General features: G+C 43.9%; 1 protein-coding gene across 2 annotated transcripts in view; it reads right to left on the bottom strand.

Moving 5' to 3' along the window:
- The window catches only part of mid2 (midline 2), a 130,057-nt gene that overhangs the window by 76,425 nt on the left and 32,692 nt on the right, over nucleotides 1–20,940 (bottom strand). The window contains exon 1 of one of the 2 annotated variants that reach the window (XM_044039900.1): nucleotides 6,217–6,461. The exons of the other annotated variant lie outside the window; for it this stretch is intronic. The gene's annotated coding sequence lies outside the window, so the exon portion shown is untranslated. Of the gene's footprint in view, nucleotides 1–6,216; nucleotides 6,462–20,940 lie in introns of those variants that run through there. 2 annotated transcript variants of the gene reach the window in all.

Here is a 20,940-nt window from a genome sequence, read left to right on the forward strand (position 1 = left end):
TATATTGCTCCGTCCGCTTTGAGTACGTGAACATATCAGAATTTTGTTTTTGTCTAACAATCGTCGATTTGCTAGACGGCAGCAGTCTATTTGTGTCTCAGCCGCGAAGCTGAACTCCTATGTTCAGTCTCAGAGACAAATAATCGAAATATTCCTCAACAGTTCTTGCGCTGGTATCACTAGTTGACATAGTATATTTGCGGAAATCATGGGCTATGATATTGCGATAGGGCTTCAGTCAACCAAGCATTTCTTTGGTTGATTACAGGCCTAGAGTTCACCCAACACCAATAAGCCTTACAGTTTCACACAACTCTCTCTCTCTGTGCGACTCTCTCTCTCTCCCTCTCCCTCTCAGTATAGCAATTTCTTTGTTTTCGTGTCTGCAGAGACATTCCAACACTGCACACAGAGTGATGCATTTTACATCACAACTGATAGTGGCAAAGTGGGAACACCACGGCCACACATACACTTTATGGCAGGGGTCCATGGGGTATAGAGGTTCCGCACTGGAACTTGAATCGGGATCTGTGAAGGTTCTTGGTGTGACAATAGCTTTGAACTTCAGTATCACATTTATCCTTGTGATCGTTGCGTCTGACAAATGAGGTTCAATGAGCAGAGCTCTCCGGCTCAATGAGGCTTAAATGACAGTAAACTCAAACCGTGCGGTGGCAAAAACCTTGAGGGATTGACACTTCCTGGACAACTGGAGTGCTGCCAATAAACCTTTAATGAAGGAAAACCGTGTAAACACGTGTCTGCTGTTGTGTCGGCGCTTCAGGCTCTTGTAACGTGCCGCACATATGTGCCTCCAGATCATTTATTTACGGAACTGTGGCCCCGAGTATGAAATATATTATCATAAATACAGCAGTGAGTACGTCGCACCGTCATTAATGTCAACTGGGAGGATTTATACATCTGTTAGATGACACTGAGAAGGAGCAGATGGAAATAGGGAAAACATGACCTGTCAGCACAATAGAGATGCAAACGCAGGAGTGCAATAGGTTACAGCCACAAGTGTCCTCCTTTTGTTTTATTGGTATATTCTCCTCATCATGTGTTTCACTTCAGTGGCTCCCAAAGTCCCTCTCTCATTTGTAGGTCACTGGGTTGCGGAATATAAAGACGGTTGGAACTGGAGCCTGAAACTGCAGCCTGCAGTGTTGCTTACCGGCTTTCACTGGTTTACATGTGAGGTTCCGGACCAAAGCCTATTATATGCCACTGCCACTTGGCCACCTGATCCTCCATGGCCTCCAAACATGTTAAGTCATAGCCTAATAAGCGACGCTTCATATCACGCGATACTGTCTCGGGCACTGCAGTCGGGCTCAGCAGAAGTCAGCCAGAGTCCGTCGAGGTCAGAATTAGTCTGGAAAACATCCACAAAGATTCATTTGAGAGGACCAATCAGCAAACTATGGGAAAGGGATTAGATGAAGATGGGAAGGAGCTCTGACGGGTTAAATACTGACAAAAAACAAATGAAACAGAGACAGAGTAATTGAGGACTATGATGCATTTAGCTCTGCTCATCCTTGCCAGGCCACAGTGCGCAACCTGAATCTCAGGCTGCTTTTAAGAAGACTAATAGTTTGGTACCAACCTTCATAATTGAGGACGACTATAAAAGATTAATATTAAAAACACGAGCAGCGTCTTAGCTTGACAAGGATCCATTATTCCTCATTTCTGCTCTGCATCTGCTGGCTTCACGTTACGAGCCAGCGGACCAGCTGCTCACTCCCCCGTTGAAAACAAAGCAGCGAGGCATTCTGTGCGTCTCTGTCTCTGTACGACGGATTTTAGTCTCCCGCCAGGTCAGCACAAGCGGAATCACATTCATATTGTTTTTTTGGCCGGGAGGAGAACGTTATTAAGCAATACGGCGCGACGCGTGGGTATTTTTTTTACAACTGTAAACGCAGTGTGAATGTGTCTGGGAGACGAGCTCGGGCCCCCCTTGGCAGGGACCGTCCATGCACTCAGTGTGATGAAGAGATCAAAGGAGTCTGAAGACAAAAACAGGAGGCAATCTGTCACACCATACATTCAACCATGCTGCGTCTGCCTCAGCCACTCCAGTCGATCCCTTGATCAAGTCTATATCACACAGCAAAGCACTTCCTAATGAATACTTCCCGGCAAGCGTTGCCAATCTGTTGCTCTCATTCCGTTACTCCACGACTAGTTGCCGCTCTCCGCCATTTGCATATTTCAATATTTCATGCATCATTTCACATACATTCAAGTCAACAAATCTGCAGCTGAAGGGGTTTTTGATCTTTGCTGACCTACATCAACAAAATAAAGCGTAGTTGTCAACCACTAGTTCTCATGGGGACCACGTTTTAAAAGTTAGGATTTGGTTCAGGTTCGGGATAACGCTTTGTTTAGGCTGTGTGACTTTTAACAGGATTTGAGACAGTGGCTGGTTGGAGCTGAGGAATTTAACTCCTCACAGTATTTAACATAGCTATACCTTTTTTTCTCTTTGCAGGATGTACTTATGGCTGTTCTGGGTTTCCTGCGCTTTTGTTGCATTTTTTTTCCACGCAATGCAATGTGGATATATTTGGAATTTTAGAAAAGCACTCAGTCGTGAACACGTGCATCGGCAGCTGCTATTTACAAAACCCCGAAGAGCATTTGACACCGACACTAAAGCTTACTTCGGTAATCCCAACACATCACTTCTGTGCCCACCATTAAAGCATGTCCTCTCGCTATTATTAAAAGAAGGAAAATAAAACGAAAAGGCAATTCATTCCACCACCATAACACACACACACACACACACAAACCTAACAGCAAAAGACTTTTTTTTTAAAATTGGGCCTTAAGTTTTCCAATGCAGACCCATTTTCTCAGCTCATTTACTCTCCGCATGTGCAAAAACAATATGCCAGATTCATTTTTTTTCCCCCACAAACACACACACAGTGAATTGTACATCCTCATTACACGCCACGAGTGAACACACGAACCAGGCACAGGAGCACGCATTGCACCCAGGGATCAGTGGGAGGTTGGGTACCTGTCTCGGCGTCACAAAAACATCTCAGGTTTACGCGGTTTATTAAAAAAGACCGTTAGCGGCGGCTGTTAAGCCACTGAGTAGCATTAGTGGAAGTGCTGCGGTGAAGGTAGATGCGTTGCAGCGAGAGCTTGAAACACCGTGACAGATAGTGAGACTCGAAGCAGACGGCAGGCGTTTTAAAAGCACCGGGGGTGCACACTCATGACTCCTCTTGGTATGTGCTACATGAGACTGACCACACACCCGGTGATCCTCCGTGGGTCCTCCTTTAACTAGAGTGAGATAATACGATGTGCTAACTTAGCAGCAAAGCAGGTGGTTTTAAAGTTTCTAAAAAAAAAAAGGGAAAAGGGAAACTTATCAAGCACGTTGAATGCTACCGCGAGTTAAATGTACGACTTTTATCACCTCCTAAAAGATAATTGATAAAATTCCACTCAGATTACAGGTCTGCCTGACGAGGCTTATGCCTAAGCTGCCCAACATTAGACACTATTTCTGGTATCTTCAAGGACTTTTGAGGACTTTAAAAAAAACAATATAATTTATGAGCTGATAAGTACGTCCAGACACTTTGATATATCAGCTAAATGTCACAAGTCACTTAAAAAATAAAGAAATTATCGGAGGGTAATGGGAGACCTGAAAAAAACAGACAGTGCTCCAGATACGCACCCTGACATGGTCAAACGCAGACCAGGGCCTGAATGAGAGAGTATTTCTAATTTAAAGGAACACATTCTTCTGGCTTTTGCTCAAGTTTACCAGCCTGATATGTGAGAATCATCTCACACGATGCTACTCCAGCCAATGACTGTGATTTGAATTGGGAAAGAGAGACACACTGAAGGGAGAGGAAGGAGTTCAAGTTGTTATGATATGTTGTGACTACCATTACAATGTAGAACTGAGTTAAACAGAGTATGACAAACTATGACCTTGTATATATCTGCTTCTGTTTCACTTATCATTTATTATCTGTGTATAATTAAATTTCTACATAAAAGGAAAGATTTGGTTGCAACTGTTTCGATGCGACCAGTGCACTAAACTACAGGAAATGACCCGTGCTTGTATTATATATGCCAAATCTACTGTGCATGCATGAACACATCTTCCACTGTTGTATAAAACAATCTACACATCCGTAACGTCTGCAGCTGTCCACATCTGCGTCCACAATGGCGCCCACTGTAGCTGAGGCCTTACGACGCACTGTAAATAAGTGAGCGGAAGTAATTATGTTTAAAGCCTCAACCCTTTTCGAGCTCGTCCTTAGCGAATCGAAACAACGCTAAGCAAAAGAGGTCAAACAAAATAGGTTAATAGCAGTTAAAGCAAACTCAAAGCACTGAGCTTAGTTACGTGCCTTGGAGCACAGGGTGCGGAGGCCACCGCGACGTCAGAATGCTGAGAGTCGGATTGGAAGAAGGGAGGAAAGGGACAGATGATTAATGCCCGGATAAAGACGGAGAGAATATGGGACAGAAGAAATGAGAGAGCGAGAGAGGGAGCAAATGAAAACAACACTAAAGCGGATCCAGAGCGGCGATGCTGTTGTTGCCTCTGCGAGACGGAAGCATGAATGAGTGCGTTGTTGTATAATCACAGTTGTCCTCATGATGCATGATGTGCACCGGTGAGGGACAGGGCATTGTCCGTCAACAACAGTGCACTTGCAGGACATGAACAGGGCTGATTGAGTCAATACAGGCGAGAGGGTGAAACAAAGGAGTCTGGAAACTTATTCTAGCGAGGAGCAGAGCCAAATACAAAGCTGCACCCTACTCCAGATGTGCTGAAACCCAACAGATATTGATCTGATAAACCGTCTTAATGCAAGCGAGCCCTCCGGCATGCACAGGTGTTCAAACCAGCTCGACGACAAACACACGCGCTCCCGTACGCAGTGCGATCGTCAGAAGTTAGTTGAGCGTTTGGCATTCAGCCCAGCATGAGTTATGTGCAGTGACACGTCAAGACTCTTTGTGACAACTCGGTGCATTTCATCACCGTTAACCCTGACAGTGTATTAATCATTCTTGTGCAGTGGATTAGTTTGCTTCTCTGAAGTTAGCGTTCGCTGCTTCAAAAAGGCCAGACGTTGGCTTCATCCTAATACAAATCTAATATCTGACACTGTCAGTGCATGTGTTCACTGCAGTGGCACTGTTACTGGTTCGGCCGTCCCAGAGTGTTAAGACTTTGTTTTCACTCGTGTTAAATTGACATTGACACATTAACTCTTAACACTCAAATAACATCGCAGTGGCACGGACACATTTCATTTCACGATGAGACCTCAAATCAGACAAAAATGAGATTATTTCTGTTTTGTTTTAGAAATAAATCTCAACCAAACAGAAGAGTACGAACACGCCACAGTGATCCCAAGCACATTCTGTCTGATTCCTGACAAATATGGGATCATATAAAACATGCAATAATTATTATTGTGTATGGATTAAATGACATATAGACTAAAATAAGCAGAGGCACACAGGTGCGTGTTAAAAACGGTTCCACATGCTCTGTGTGGCATGGACATGGATCTCTCTGCTGAATCATTCAAATAATAATAATGATAATATAATATAATAACATAAGGCTGGATGACCTCTGCGCTGCACAGCTGCCCAAAAACGACAGAGCCTGTGGTCAGCTTTGAGTTTGCAGAGCACTTTGAAGCAAAAATACAGCATTTAAATCATTGATGATTATAACAGTCATTAAGTTTAAATGGAATGCTCGAACCCAAAACTGATTATTACTGCCCTGCAGTCTTCTAAAATAAAAAAACACACATCCATCCATGTAGGGCATAACATCAGCTGGAGACCGCGTGTCTCCAGGAGAAATGAAAACACACAGGAAACCTTGTCCAGAAGAGACCCAGTGTCTAAGTTGGTGCCAGCAGCAGCCTACCTCAGACATGTTCATGCGCGTTTCATCCGCTCAAGTGAAAGCTAAAGGCAAAACACATCAACAACAAAAAAAAAAAACAGAAAAAAATCCCAAATGGCTTGTTGGAGGCAAAAAATATGACACATAACCACAGGTTCTCTCCTCGATTCCCCGGCGCGTCTGAGCGCAGCCGCTAAACCAAACCTGACCCTCGCAGTCTGAGAGCCGGGGGAGGGGAGGGGTTTCAGTCAGACACCTACCAGCTTTACGCGCCGAACACTCTTTTCTTCTGTCATCTTGAAAGTCGCCCCGAGATGAAGTTGGAAGAAACACAAGGGAGGTTGGACAGAGGGAGAGGGGCTGAGCCAAAGGGGGGACGACTTCTTCTCTCCCCCCCCCCCAAGTGAGCTCCTCACGGCGCAGCGCAAAAATAAAGCAGCACGCTGCGTTCCGCAGGCTGTGGCTGCGCTGTTCCGCTGGCGACTGCTCCCAGGCAAACCGAATATTCAAGTTAGGAAAATGAGAGAGGGAACAGACTGAGTGACGGAGAGAGAGAGAGAGAGAGAGAGAGAGAGAGAGCAGCCAGACAATCACAGGAAAGCGGCTCCTCCTCCCCATGAAATACAGAAAAGCACCGAGAGCAGCGCATAGAAAAGCTTCTGCACGTTTAACTGAACAGAACTGGGTTCACTTGTTCACTTGTTACCGCTCAGTAACGGGAGTCCCACACAAGATGAGGACACACACACACACACACACACACACGGTGACAGCAGGTTTCCAGTCTGGATGATGACGAATGAAAATAATGACCAGCACTTCACTTAACTTCATTATTCTGAAGACTGACGCAACACTGTGCAATAAAACAGACTCCAGATATTAAAAACTTAATTAACGTCAGTAAGTAAAACAAGAATGTGTGGCGTTCAATGGCAAAAGGCCAAAAGGCGTGTAATTAGAATATTCATAGATTTAAATTTGAGCATAAGTGGTGTATAATTAAGACGAAACGCACTAGTGCATTGTATTAAAGTGGCATGTTCACATGCACAGTGTAATTGAGCTACGGCCGTAGGCCGACTAAAACAGGCTAGGTGGCGCTGTAACTCTCCATAAGCTATTTCCTATTGAGTTTCCTGTTGACCTTCATGTCACAGAACAACAAACAGCAAATAGCGAGACGGACGGCGAGATGGACCATGTTGTGGTGCTGTACGCCAAGTCGGACTCCAGTTATCGGAATATGAAATGCATTATCCAGGTATATTAGTCCGACTAAGACTAGCCCAATTTCAGTCTGACTAACGTGACATTAAGAAAACCAAATTATGATCTATTTTAATATCTCATTATTGTCATGGCAGAGGCTGCACAAAGTCTGAAGAGGGTTAAGAGAGTGATAGAATAAGGACGACCTGGTCCTGTTACTGTTGACTAGTGAGTGTAACATAAGCTAGTGTACCAGGTCTGCTTCACCAGTAACATTGGCTTGTCAATGTACATGTTAGCGCGACATACTCTCCAACAGTTGTAGCCAACAATACCATTTACCAACTGTGGGGGGAGCCCTAGAGCAAATCCTACATTGTGTTACTATACTTGTGTGTGTGTGCACCAAGTAATGTGTACTTAGTGTCTTTAGGACAAGAAACAATCCTTAGTGTCTTTAGGACAAGAAACAATCCTAATGTTTTCATATTTTTTCATACAATTAAATGGCAGTCACTGCACAGTCCTAATAAGAATACATGTACAAACTTGCATGTGTGTGTGAAGCATTGCATAGCAAGTGTCCATGTGTCTGTTCTGGTCTAACACTGCGTGTGTTTTCCATTTTAGCTGGTTTAACATGTGCCACCTGTGCTGCAGGTGCCTCATCATAACAGACGGACGACAAACACAGACAAACTCGTGTAACACGACTCAGGTCACTTATCAGATATAATTCCATTGTACAAGATCAAAAGTATAAAACACACATTTTATAGTTTCCCCCACTGAGGCGCATTAATGAATAGTGCGTAGAAACAAACAGCGGTTATGCAGTTGCAACACATTAAATAGGTTTAGTGCCAGACAAGGTGTGGCAAAACAAGCAGGTGTGCGCTGTACAGCTGTCACCAACAGCCACCACAAATCCCCGCAGAGCTGATATGTGTTTATTTAAGCGCACTCTTGTTTACTATATTTATATCTCTGTTTACACTGAATACATCTGCAGACGAAGATGTCGCGTCTTTGCTTGTCTTAAATACTGTTTGTGGACCTCCTCGTTGGCCAAACCTCATCTGTCTGTCTGTCTGCAGCAATGATGACCTCCCACTGTGCGAATCATTCCTTCTGATCCGTGCTATTGTCATCTGGACCACGTGCCCTTTGTTCACACATACCGTTGTACTCATGGTAAACAATTTAATACTATATTGTATAGGGCCGTCACTTTTTATCCAAATCTAAAGCGCATCAGACCATCTGAAGTAATTACCGCATCGTCCAACAGATGGTGCAGTGACTATGATTCCATCAGAAAAATAAGGCATTGACGTTCTGTTGTTCTCTTAAGCAGGGTTAACTTCTCCACCTTAAGTTTTGCTGTGAAAATGGAGGGCACAATCGAACGTAACCATCGTCCTGAACAGACAATCACCACACTGGAGCATCAGTGAATCCATCCATCCACGCCGTCCCCCAGTATCCACGCGCACGTCTGAACTTAAGCGACTGGCAGTTGCCTCCTATGAAGTTAGCTCCAGCATCCAGCACTCCAAATGAACTCAGCAATTTGTGGGCAGGACATGACTAATGTATGTTTGCTCAGAGTGTGTGCGAAGTGGCTCTCTGATGCCGTGCTGCGATTGGTCGGTCGGGCGAGTGCTATTTCCAAAACATATTGCACTTTCTGCTGCAGCACTGGCTGGCTCTTCTATCACACTCCCGGTGTGTGTGCAGCAGCAACAGTGGCAAGTGTATGACAGATTATAAATGGAATAAAGTCTTCGTATTTTCACTGATAAGCAAAGCGTGTGAGCTACTCCGGTCAGCTGGAGTCTGCTGTTGATTATGCTTGTGTACTTAAGCCGTGACTGCTTCCCAACTTGCTCAGCTCTTCAACAACCATGTCTGCTGTCACACAGCTTACCACAGAGCTTTGCTGCTTGCCGTCACTTGCTGCAAGGGACGCTTCCCTCTTTTTCCCCAATGTCGTTTTTATAGGTCCACAACCTGTAGGTTTTTAATCCATGTTAGCCTTGGGAGGAAGATGTTATCATTACTCTTCACTCCCCACAGGGTTTTATGAGGTCAGAACCTCAACCACATCAGTCCTATGTGGTCCACACTTACATAGCACATATATTTTACCCCGCTGTTTTTAAGCAGCATCGGATTATCAGTATAGTTTGCATTCACCATGTCGCTAAAACGACTCTACCTGTACCATAACAAAATAAAATGTGTTACCTTAAAACAACAGACACGATGAAAAGTGTGATAAATACTCATGGACGTCACAGGGGCAGTGACAGATTGAGAGCAGACTGGAGGAGTAAAGCTGCAGACAGTAAACACAATGGCCACTGGAGACTTGGCCTCTCCATTGTGCTCCTCTGGCCCAGTAATGGAGCATATTACATATCACATTACCATCAGCATCTGTACTTAACTGTGTTTGGGCCAGTGTTTGAGTGTGTGTGTGTGTGTGCGTGCGTGTCTGTAACACACAGAGAGACACACACTTAGAAGTGCACACTTGCATGACCAATCAGTAGCACTGCCAAACAGCATGTGTCCAGAGGAAATGCATCAGCTCCTCTTTTCCTCTTCTCTCTCCCAGCCCTCAGCACATGGCTCATCAGGGACTTATTGTATAACACCAGTCTGCCTGCACTGCAATAACATGAAGTGATCAGCAAAAAGACTCACTGTAGAGACATGACTTCCTTCGAGAGCGCAGACGTTCCGCGAAGCGATCGTGATCTCATTTCATTTCATTTAACGACGAATGCACCAGTGACCTGGGAAACACTTCACGGGGCAAAACAAACCGCTATAAAGTAAACTGCAAATAGCACACAGTTACAACTGTGCTTCTCAAACTATAGACCCTTTCGAGGGCTACGTTTGGGGTCAGAAAACTCGTGCCATTAACTTGTACAACAGTCCAACGTGTAAGATGTCAAAATAGAACCAGCAATGGTGTCAAGTTCTTCAGAATCCCGACAGGATCTCATCCCAAAATAGACATCGTCATTTATCAGCTCTTTTTGTTAGATTACGATGAAAAGCTTGGATTTGACAGAAAGGTGTGAGTCAATGCATGTGTGTATGAAACCTATGCTGCCTAAAGTTATGTTGTGGTTTTGGATGTTGCTAGCGTGTAGTTAGCTGCCCGGCCGGCTAGCATGTTGACAAGTAAACATGGCATGGACTTTCTCCCGTGTACAGGCTAGGTTTATCTATAAGGTAAGAGTGAATATCTGGCCACTTGCTAATATCATCTACCCAATCTTTTAAGGGAGCTAGGTCAGGCAGACTATTGTCGTCAGCTAGTACTCATTTATTTAGGTATTGTTCGCGGTCCTTAATCGGCAACCAAAGAACATATTTAGAATTATTCGGTGGAGGACCGTGGAGATACATGCTCTTCGCTTACCTGTTGTGACATTTTCCGACCCCAAACTGTGTGAGCATTTTTGCTAGGCTTAGAATGTTTGTATACAATGAAAGGGTCTATAGGTCACAGCCATATGACACATGTTTATTTGTAAGCACAAGTGCTAAATCTGCGTGTGGGCCCCCGATGTTTTGCTGAACCTTTCAAGGCTTCAAACGACCAGTTCTGATGTAGACAATGAGTCAAACCATCGACTGTGGCTACGGCTACGTGTGTTAGTGTAGTCGTAATAGCTGAATCCACAAACCTCTGCCAGTTTGGACGACAAACAGCGACGGTTTAGTGGCAAGCTTTGAGAAAGCAGTACAATATCAGAAAACTAGATTGCAGCTGGTAATGACAAACTAATGAAAGACTCGTATAATAAGCCGAGGGAATGCCCAGACTTTCTCATCTTAGTCACATTTGCCTTCTTTACCCTCTGGCTTGACACTAAGACAGGATGGAGCCGAGCACAGGCTGTTCATGGAGACAGAGCCAAGTCCAAGTGGTGAATACTACTGTATTTATTCATGTCCAAGGAGAGAAAGTGAAAAAAAAAAAGGATTCTAAAATGTCAACCTCCCACATGGCCCAAACAAAATGAGCATTCTAACTACAAATGACCTTTGCAGCATCACTGTGCAGCAAGAGAGATTTTCATTTCTTTTGTAGCTCCTTAACATTATTTGTTATAATTAGAGTGCTTTCATTAGTTAAACCGTGATCAATAAAACTGCATTGCATTAAGAGACTTTGGAGCACCTCATTAAAAATAGCAAACTAACAAACAAACATGCCAACTAATTTGTCAAAGACATCTGGTGGAGAGCTTAAAACATAAAATGACGGCGTTCATTTTTGGAGGATTTTACTGTATAATTTGTTTCAAGATAAACTCTAAAAATAGACAATAATGTGCCCCCGATACAGCCTTGAACCATTAGCCATAATGCAAATATCATTTCACAAGATATGCTCAAGGAGAGGAATTATGAACAGAGCCATAAAAAAATAAAAACAGATGGGTACAATGAGTCACGCGTACATCCAAAACAGTAAAAAACAGGAAATACACGGCAGCACATGGCAGCATGACTATGCAGCAACACAAAATCGTCTTCATCAGCCAAATCAATGTTTCATGATAGCGTTTAAACACTTATCTGTCTTCATCTGACAAGCTCTCACATTAAAATGGCCATCTGAAAACTTTCACAACAAGTCTGGAGTCAAATTCAGCTTTAAAACTTGGGAACACACTCGTCACTATCTGTAGGATCAACTTGGGATTTAAGAAGTTAAGTTTTTGGTTCTATAAACAGGTCTTATAAACTGTTTATAACAGTCACTGTGTCATAAACACATACATTTAAGGCTTAATATAACCAGTAGGTGCACAGAGAACATCCAGTTCACCTTCACTGATGTTGGAGTTTATTAGTTTTGGGCGACCTGACGATCACCCACAAATAACTTGCACCTTTTCTTCCATCTAACATACAAAAACACTACACAAGCACAGACCCAAGGAAATAGAAATACACAAAGAAAGCATTCTGTCTTAGAGCCATTATTATAGAGACAGAACACATTCAGGGGCATTCCAAGAGACTTTGAGAGCCTCGGGCAAAAGGGGGACCCAGAGGGTCTGATACATCAAGCTGAAGCAACCCAGTGGGGTTGTAACCACTGTGCACAGCCAAACATAATATGCAAGGTACTTCTCACAAAACTGTCAGTGTTATTTAATTGGTCAAAGGTTGTATGTCCACTTCTATCTGTACAAATATTACCCACGTGATTAAAATCGCACGAGAAAACCAAGCGATGAAAGGTTTCAGTGTTTTGGGGGCGGTGCCATTCCGTTTTTGATTACCCTTGCATCCAAATTAGAGTGGTGCTTGGTATTCGTTAATTGTGCAGATATAGCCAATTAAGTACAATTTATAGCTCACATCCTCGGGTTACCACAGACTTTTGGAACTCGCTCACCATATCTCTGTAGCAGAGGATCAATACCGCCTGCTAAGCACTTATAATGTCATTCTTCCCTATGGCAAACACCTTGTGCCTCCTGTTAAAGCTTGGCAGTTAGAGTCTGGGACTTCTGCACACCTCGGATTAGCTGTAGCCTCAAAAACACATTGTTCTACTGTGGCGAACCGGAGTGATTCTCGGGTTCTCAGACTATCAGGTGACATGAAGGGACACCGCAGCGAGGCCAGTTTCGATGACAGATGACTGAAGGCGAGGTGCTCTGCGGGGCGATCAGTCACTGTGTCGTGCACGTGTACAAACGCACTCGCACACAGTGAACGTTTATGACACAACCCACAGCAGAACTGCAGCCCCGTGCAAAAACCAGCGGAACAATGCGAGTGAGAGATGACGGTCCAGACATCAGCTCAAATCCAACACTGCAGTGTTGGAATTAAGACTTTTCTGGCGCAGCGTTGATTATTGGTTAACAAGGAGTGTGCATCCAACTCCGCTGCTGCAGCAAAACAGAAGGCGAAAAAGATGTGGGAACGCTCGAGAGCCTGAGAGGCAGACTGGAGATATAAAAAGCAAAAAGCACGGAGGAGGGATATGGAGAAATGTGGGTCAGACACAGAAAGACAGGGAAAGCGCAGTGTAAATCAGAGTGTGTAAACATGTACAGGCTTAATCTCATTATCCCTCGTCCCCCTGGGCCTATGATCACATGCTTGATTAAAGCAGATGAAAGAAGTGAGGTAGAGGACATAGATGGAGGTAGAAGGGAGGATATGCAATACAGGATGACTCAAAAGAGAGAGAGGGAGAGAATCCAGTAGAAGATAAATAAACCCAGATGCAGAGATAGTAGCAGGCAGCACTGTATGACATATTGGCATCGGTATATATTTGCAGAATCACTACCTCTTCAGCACTTTTGCCAAAAAAAAAACAAACAAAGTAAAAGCACACGAACACATGCACAGAAACAAAGCGTTTCAATACGCAAATACTAAAACCTGCGAGGACAAACATCTGTAGCATGTCTTTTCAGGTGTCAGTATTTCCCTCTGGTTACCACGAGATCTGTCTCGGTCACAGCGCGTCGCAAAGTACAAAGCTACCAAATGATGTCACGTCTGTTGCAGCACTGTGCAAAAAAAAAAAACATCTGTGGCATCTTTTTGTGTTTTCTCAGTGCACAGCACCGTTTGACAACAGTGGAGCAGCTCACTTAGTATTCCGTACCAGAAGGAATTAAACAATAATAATGTTCTACTCCGCCATCGACAGGATTACTTAAAAAGGAAGTTGGCCTGTGGCAAAATGTGCTTTCAAACTCCAAACGATGCACAGCACTCAGTGATATAAGGAGGGAAGATGGCACAATGGGAGAAAAAAACAACACCCAACAGATTGCTTTAAACAGTGCTTGTTTATACTATACATGACACTATTGAAAGGATTGTGCCTGCAACCATATGGGCATGTACAAGAGGAAACATAACTTTGTTTTCTGCAAATGGAAAATAAGCATCAAGTCTGATTTCTGTAAAACAGCAAATCTACGTTTTAAGTGCATCCGTCATCGCTGGCTACGGCACAATTATCCGCATGGATATGTATGTATGGCATGTCAAGTGAACTCTTATACTCATAAGGATGCGTCTACTGTAACGTACAATACGTGGTCGAGGCATGGTTTATGCAGACCGCAGAGAAAAGCAGCGGTAGACCCCCCACAATCTCTCCCCTAATTCATTATTTATCTTCAGCACTGATTGCATGTCCTCCTCACTTTCTTTAAATTGCATAATACACGAGTCGGCAGTACGATGACTTTTCATGACTTTTTAAAGCAATTCCAGACTTGACATGCACATTATGCCGTGTGTGTGTGTGTGTGTGTATGTGAAGCCAAAAATAACCTTGACCTGAACACCTCCTGGGTGTGCAGCTACTGTACCAGGCTGGGGCGTGGTAGCAGGAGGCTTCACCACAGCGTGTGTTTGGACAATTCAATTCGATAACTGTCGAAAATCAATACTGATTTGTTTGAGCCAGCATGGAGCAAACTGAAGAAGAAAAACAAGAAGGTACATGAGGACATTATCACCATGGCTGTGCGTAAGTGGCACTGTTTGAAGTCATTTCCCTTTCCTACGCTAACAGAGCGACCTCTAATCTAACCCCCTCGTGTTGGACAGCCTTGCTAATCTTTAGGGCTGACATCACCGCAGTGGATAAGGAGCCTAAGCGTTGTGTAAATGTTTACTCCTTTGCCACAGGACTGTTGCTCCCTGCGACACTTCATTTCCCTCCATTTCAGTTTTCTGCTGCATTTTCATTCCGCCGCCTGCAGAAGAGAAAGGGCTGCCAAGCTCAACAATGAATAGGACGATTATGAAATCACTGAGATATAGAGTGGAACACGTGTGTTTTTATTGTGCCACAGAGGCTTTAAATGACGGCTGCAAATGCAGATGTATAATCCACATATTAAAGAATTTGGTGTTATTCCGGACTACAAAATCTCCCTTGATATATAATTTGCATGCATATAGAGTAACTGACCTAAAAACCTTGAATCAAGTGGCCCCAGTTAGAATGTGGGCCAGGAAATCAGTGGCATTTCACCCTCGAAATGCTCTTTCATTCAGTTAAAGCAGGTACCATGAAATAGCCTGTTAGGTAAAGGTGTTGTCAAACGGCAGACTCTGGTCTCCTCCTATTACTGTGCCGTTAAACTGCTGCTACGGTGACTGTTGCCACATGGAATGACTTATGGTCTCGTTCTCTCATATCGCTGCCTCCCCCTTTTGTTTTGACTTCCATTCTCACTCTAGTCTGTCAAATGCTGTTCCTCTACTTCTTCTTCTTCTTCTTCTTCTTCTCCATTAATAATGAACATTCTCTGATGTCAGACATGAATCTCCAGGAAAATGTGTGGACTAATATTTCAGGACATGAAATGGGTCGGGACACTTTTCAGAGTTTGCCGTCACGTGTGAAGCTGTCAGATGCATTCACAGCAGCAGGACAACACAACGTTCTGCCAAGGGTTGGCACCAGGAGTGAGCATTCATGAAGCGGGGACACTTGCCCATTCCCCCATTGTGAATTTTCCAGAGATTTCCCTGCTGTATTTTCATATTTGGCAGGACAACCTAAAGAAAACATCAAAAATCACCTCGATTCTATGGTCTGAGAGCAGTTACACCCCACCTCAACCCGTTTGTCTCCTCCCTGCTGGTTCTCTGATTGATTTGTTATTGTCTTCACACCTCCTTGCAGCTCTCCTCTTCCTCCCTTCTTCTTCTTTCTTATCACCCACCTCATACTAATTCCCTCACTCTCTTATCCCTGTCACCTCCCTCTCCTCCTCCTCCTCCTCGCCAAGAGGAACAGCAGAGCTCTTCATCAAGCAGACGTCAGGAGTCCAGACCAGTCTTAGCGTGAGTGACTTTTGGCCCACCTGCGTCTGCCGTTTTACCGACCTCACTGGCTCTCCTCTATCACTGCAGCATCCAGAAGCTAAATCTCCGCACTCAGACTGAGAGTGCATTATCTAGCTTGTCCTCAGATAGGATTCATGCACGTACAGGCAGCCTGTCGTCTTCCCTGCAATCACAGGCACTACAGATGTCTAATTTGAGCCGTTACATTGGCGTCTACTGCAACGGTAACATTATTGTGTGTTGGTTAAAAAGCTGCCGGAGCTCCCTCCTGTTGTCAGTGATTTCCCCCGTTAACGAGTGTCTATTCCATCATACTCTTCTGAGTGTTCTGAATATTCTAAAGTAACAATTAGGTCAATGACGTTTGTGGAGTAGTTTTTGTGCATGAACACATTTCCATCAAGGTTAGATGAAACATCATGTCACACTTCTTTGACTCGAACATTTCAGTGTGAGAGAAAATGAATGAAGAGTAGAAAGTCTGACTTAAATAGACTCAAACGACTGGCTTCTGGAGTCAAGTTCAATGGATTTTGTTCAGGGGACAAGATGTTCTTCAACTGAACTCAGTCCTCAGCGCAACTCTGAGGCATTTGGCAAAGTGAGGACGTATAAGTGGAGGCTCGAACTGGAGGCAGACTGGAAAAAAGAAAAGGGGACAAGTTGCTCCCTCCTAGCTGTGCTCACATGGATGCCAGGCGTCTTTGATCATCGACTGAGGCAAGGTGCAACGTCCACATCTGGAGTAAGGGTAAGTCAAGATCAAACTCTGCCTCCCCTTTCTGTTGCTGTTTGTCCCTGGCCATCATCTCTTCACTTTTCTTCCCTTAACTTCCTTCCTTCCTCTCTCACTCTCTCTCTCCTTCCGTTCTATTCTCCATCTGCCTGGAAGGGACGACTGAGTTCCCATGGAGAGCAAAGATGCGGCAGAAAGCATCTTTAAAAGAAAGCTCTGGCTGCAAACCTTTCATCTGCTGCTATACCTGGCCAAGTCAGACTGTCGGGAGGGACGGGGCGAGGGGAAGGTAAATCAAATGCAAGGAGTGGTGAAGACACAAGTCCAGAAAAAACAACACATATATTAAGTATCAGTGATCTATTTATGCTTTTGTCAGCCTGCCCCACCCCCCCCAAAAGAAAGAGGGAGGAAACGGAGATGAAAGAGAAACAGACATCAGAGGAAAAAGAGGGAGAGCAGAAACGGGGAAAGCAAAATTAGAGCAGAATGATAAGAGACGTAGACACCCTTGTGGCCTGTAGAGGAGAGCCAATTTGCAAAGCTCCAGCTAATGCTATTTGGATTTTGTGCTTTTTTTTGCCTGAAATATATTACAATCCAAAACAATATCACTCCGAATGATTAAAAATACTTAAGCATATGTGCCTGATTTATTAGTAGAGAAACAGCAGAAGGAAAACGGGGAGGAGGGTGCGTTACGGAGCATTTTTTTATTTCTTCTTTGGGACGGGCTTGAAAACATGGTGCCAAAGTGCACTGAAATGAAGTCTGTTCATTCAGAGCCCTGACTCACTGCTGCGCGGCGCGTCGTAACTTTGGTAGCGTTACTGTCTACATTACCTCAGCGCGACACTGCATCAAGCTCCAACACAGGCAAAGACTGAGTGCATGCGCGCGTGCGATGTGGAAAGAGGGGAAGTAAATGCGTAAGTGGGAGTATTTTACGTTCATCTGCAATCCCCCCCCCTCTAAAAAAAACATGCTCCTTTTTTGCCGAGCACATAATAACTCAAAAGGCTCCCATTGACAGCCGCTGTCCGTGGCCGTGAAGGACCGCGAGTTTGACAAATGGATCCCCTCACAGCCCTCTACCTCTGTTGGTTCTACATGAGAAACTCACACAGGAATGCTGAACGGCAGGTCTGTCCTTAAATCCTAAACGCCACGTCTGGGAACACAAGGATCATTATGGAGTCAGAACGTGTGGTTAGGGCTGACAAAATGTTGTTTACCTCAGACACGGCTGGCCCTCTCCGTCGTCTTTCAAGTCAGCAGGTATTTAGAGCGTAATCTGTACTTGAAAGGATATCACTAAAGGGAAACAATGGTTGTCAATAGACAAAAGCCTGGTTTTTATCTGTGTTTTAAATAATACTCCATCGACCTTTTTCCATTCTCTGTCCACCTCTACTGCCCTTTGTATCAAACACAACCTTGATCTAGTACATATTAAAAGTGAATGCTACACAGCAGAGCTGAAACGGTTGATGGATGAATCGATTATTAATCGATTACTAAATGAATCGACAACTATTTTGACAACTGATTCATCGGTTTGAAGCTCTTTTCATGATTCAAACAAGATTTGCGATTGTTTAAGCTTCTTAAATGTGAATTTTCCTTAATTTCTTTGATTCCATTTTTTTAAGGTTTTCTGATATTTCATGGACCAAACGATTAATCGAGAGAAAAATCGACAGATTAATCAATTATGAAAATAATCGTTAGATGCAGCTCTACTACACAGTTAAGACAAACAATGAATCTGTAGATCTATATTGTTTATAGTTCTCATTTAACATCCCCCTAAATAAATACACCTGGAGACGTTAATACAAAGCTGCAGCTATGCATCGTCCCAGTGGGACTTCTCAGTTTGCAATGAGGATTTATGAGATCCTGTAACATATTTTTTTTTTTTAATAGGCAACATTGACAAAATCGCTTAAGAGCCACATCAATTTGAGGCTATTCTTTTTTACCGCTGAAGCACAAATACCTCCTGTATCTGTTCACAGGAGAGAACTGCACAGCCACCCACACAACCTGTGAGTAAACGTGCTTCTTTGCTTCCACACATGTGCAGCGAGCTACGAGAGAGCATGGCGCTCATCTGCTGAAGGAGGTTATGCGCCTTAAGCGCTTCAGGAGGAGGATATGCAACCAGAAAAGTTGTCATTCACAATTATTTCCCCTCCCTTGAGCACATGGATTTGATGACATGGCCTTTACATCGGAGGGCATGTGGATGCACCTCTGTGGTGAGAGAGATTTGACCAACTAATGGACATTCTCAATATTCCACATTGATGACAAGTTATTCTAAATAAACGCAGACACATTTTCAACAGGCACTGCATTCGTGTTGATAAATCTTCTATCTCTTTATCCTCAGTTCATACATCAGACATCAGTTCATCACGGGGTCACATGGAGGAAAAACAACCATCCACTCTCACACTCGCACCTACAGTCAAATTTACAGTGTCCTATTTTGCCTCATCCTCAAATCTGCATGTTTGTGGACTGTGGGAGGGAACTGAACTGAACGTGGGGTAGTGGTAGTGATCCAGTGTATAATATCTAGCAAGTGCAGGGCAACTCAGGGGTGAGTGCGGGTAAAAATATGTTTAATGTATTACGACTGAAGCAAAACATAAAACCTGAAAGGAGCACAGAGATTAAAGTAAAAAAAAAAAAAGAAATCCACCACAGAAATCAAAACCATGGGGGAGCAGGACACGAGGAGCAGACCAGAAGCAGAACAGGGAGTAAAACAGACAATCTGACAGAGAACAAAGGGAAAAGTGTGAGTATACACACACACACACACACACACACACGAGGAAGGGAGAGAGAACTAGACACAGGTGGATCTATTTAGGGAAGGACAGACAAAGATCAGGGAGTGATGACGTGACATGAGAGGTGAGGGGAGAGACGTGTCAAAATAAAACAGGAAATCCAGAAAAACACCACAGCAGATACTACAAGACAACTTGGATGTACTTTAGGCAAGGGTCTTGCTTTGTGGAGGCCACCATGTTGCCCTGCCGTGTTTCTAGAACACGTTCATACATGTGTTTGACATTTCAGACTCAAGGCTTACAACAGCAAACAGCTCCACACACATAAACCTGATGCAGAGACCAATGAAGACGAGATTCCTAACAAAGTTTGGGAAGAGAGAAGTGAATGTATAGTTCTCCACTTGTTGACATGACATGTCACTGATTCTTATACACAGTGTCTCTGTTTACTTCTCATAGAAACTGTACCAGTTCTTTCACAATAAAGGAGACAAGCAAGTATGAACGACAGGTACTGGTCGACACAACACGGCACCGGAGCCGGATCTGGTTTTATCCGTTTATCAGTTTGATCTCAAGTTGACTCTTGCTCTATTAGCAGCTGTTATGACAGAATCACAGAAGAGAAGAAAGAGTCGGTTCCATGTCTGACGAAGTTACAGCAAACACATTTCAGGCTCGCACCTTCAGATTAAAAGCACGGCCAGATGTATTTTCAAATATCCATCAGGGAGATTAAAAAAGAGTGTACTTTCACAGCATTTTTACTTGTAAGATTATAAAGATGGGTGTAATGATTATTACTGCTGTAAAAACTTCTTTGTGGCCATTTGCTTGCTTCATACAGCAGTCTGCACCCATACTCTCATTCCACTGGACTGCAATGGCAGAGAGGAGCTCAAAGAGACGTGGAGAGGTAGAATCATGGTGATGTATCGTGCGGCGTGGAGTTAAAAATAGAGCATGAAGTCGAGGAGGGGGAGGGGATGTACCTGTGGGCTTGGAGGCAGCCGAGTTAGCAATGAGCTGAACCACTACGGACACTGATGGGCTGGAGAGGGAAGACGGTGAGAAGGAGGAGTAGACACACCAAGAGTGTCGGTGAGAGAGATACTGGAGATGTTCATGGAGTAAGATGAGGTTTGGGAGAAGATCACGAGAAAATGAAATCAGAGTGGCATGAAATTCCATATAATTTCACGCCGCAGACGGCTGAAAGACTATATCATCTGTGACAGATTCACACACGATTGACAAACAAATGATGACACACGCACAAGCCTGCACATGTTCACAAACACATGTGGGTTTTTATAATTTAGAGGCTCGAATTATAAATTCCA

This window comes from Solea senegalensis, linkage group LG12 (genome assembly GCF_019176455.1).
Source record: "Solea senegalensis isolate Sse05_10M linkage group LG12, IFAPA_SoseM_1, whole genome shotgun sequence".
Classification (NCBI taxonomy): Eukaryota; Metazoa; Chordata; class Actinopteri; order Pleuronectiformes; family Soleidae; genus Solea; species Solea senegalensis.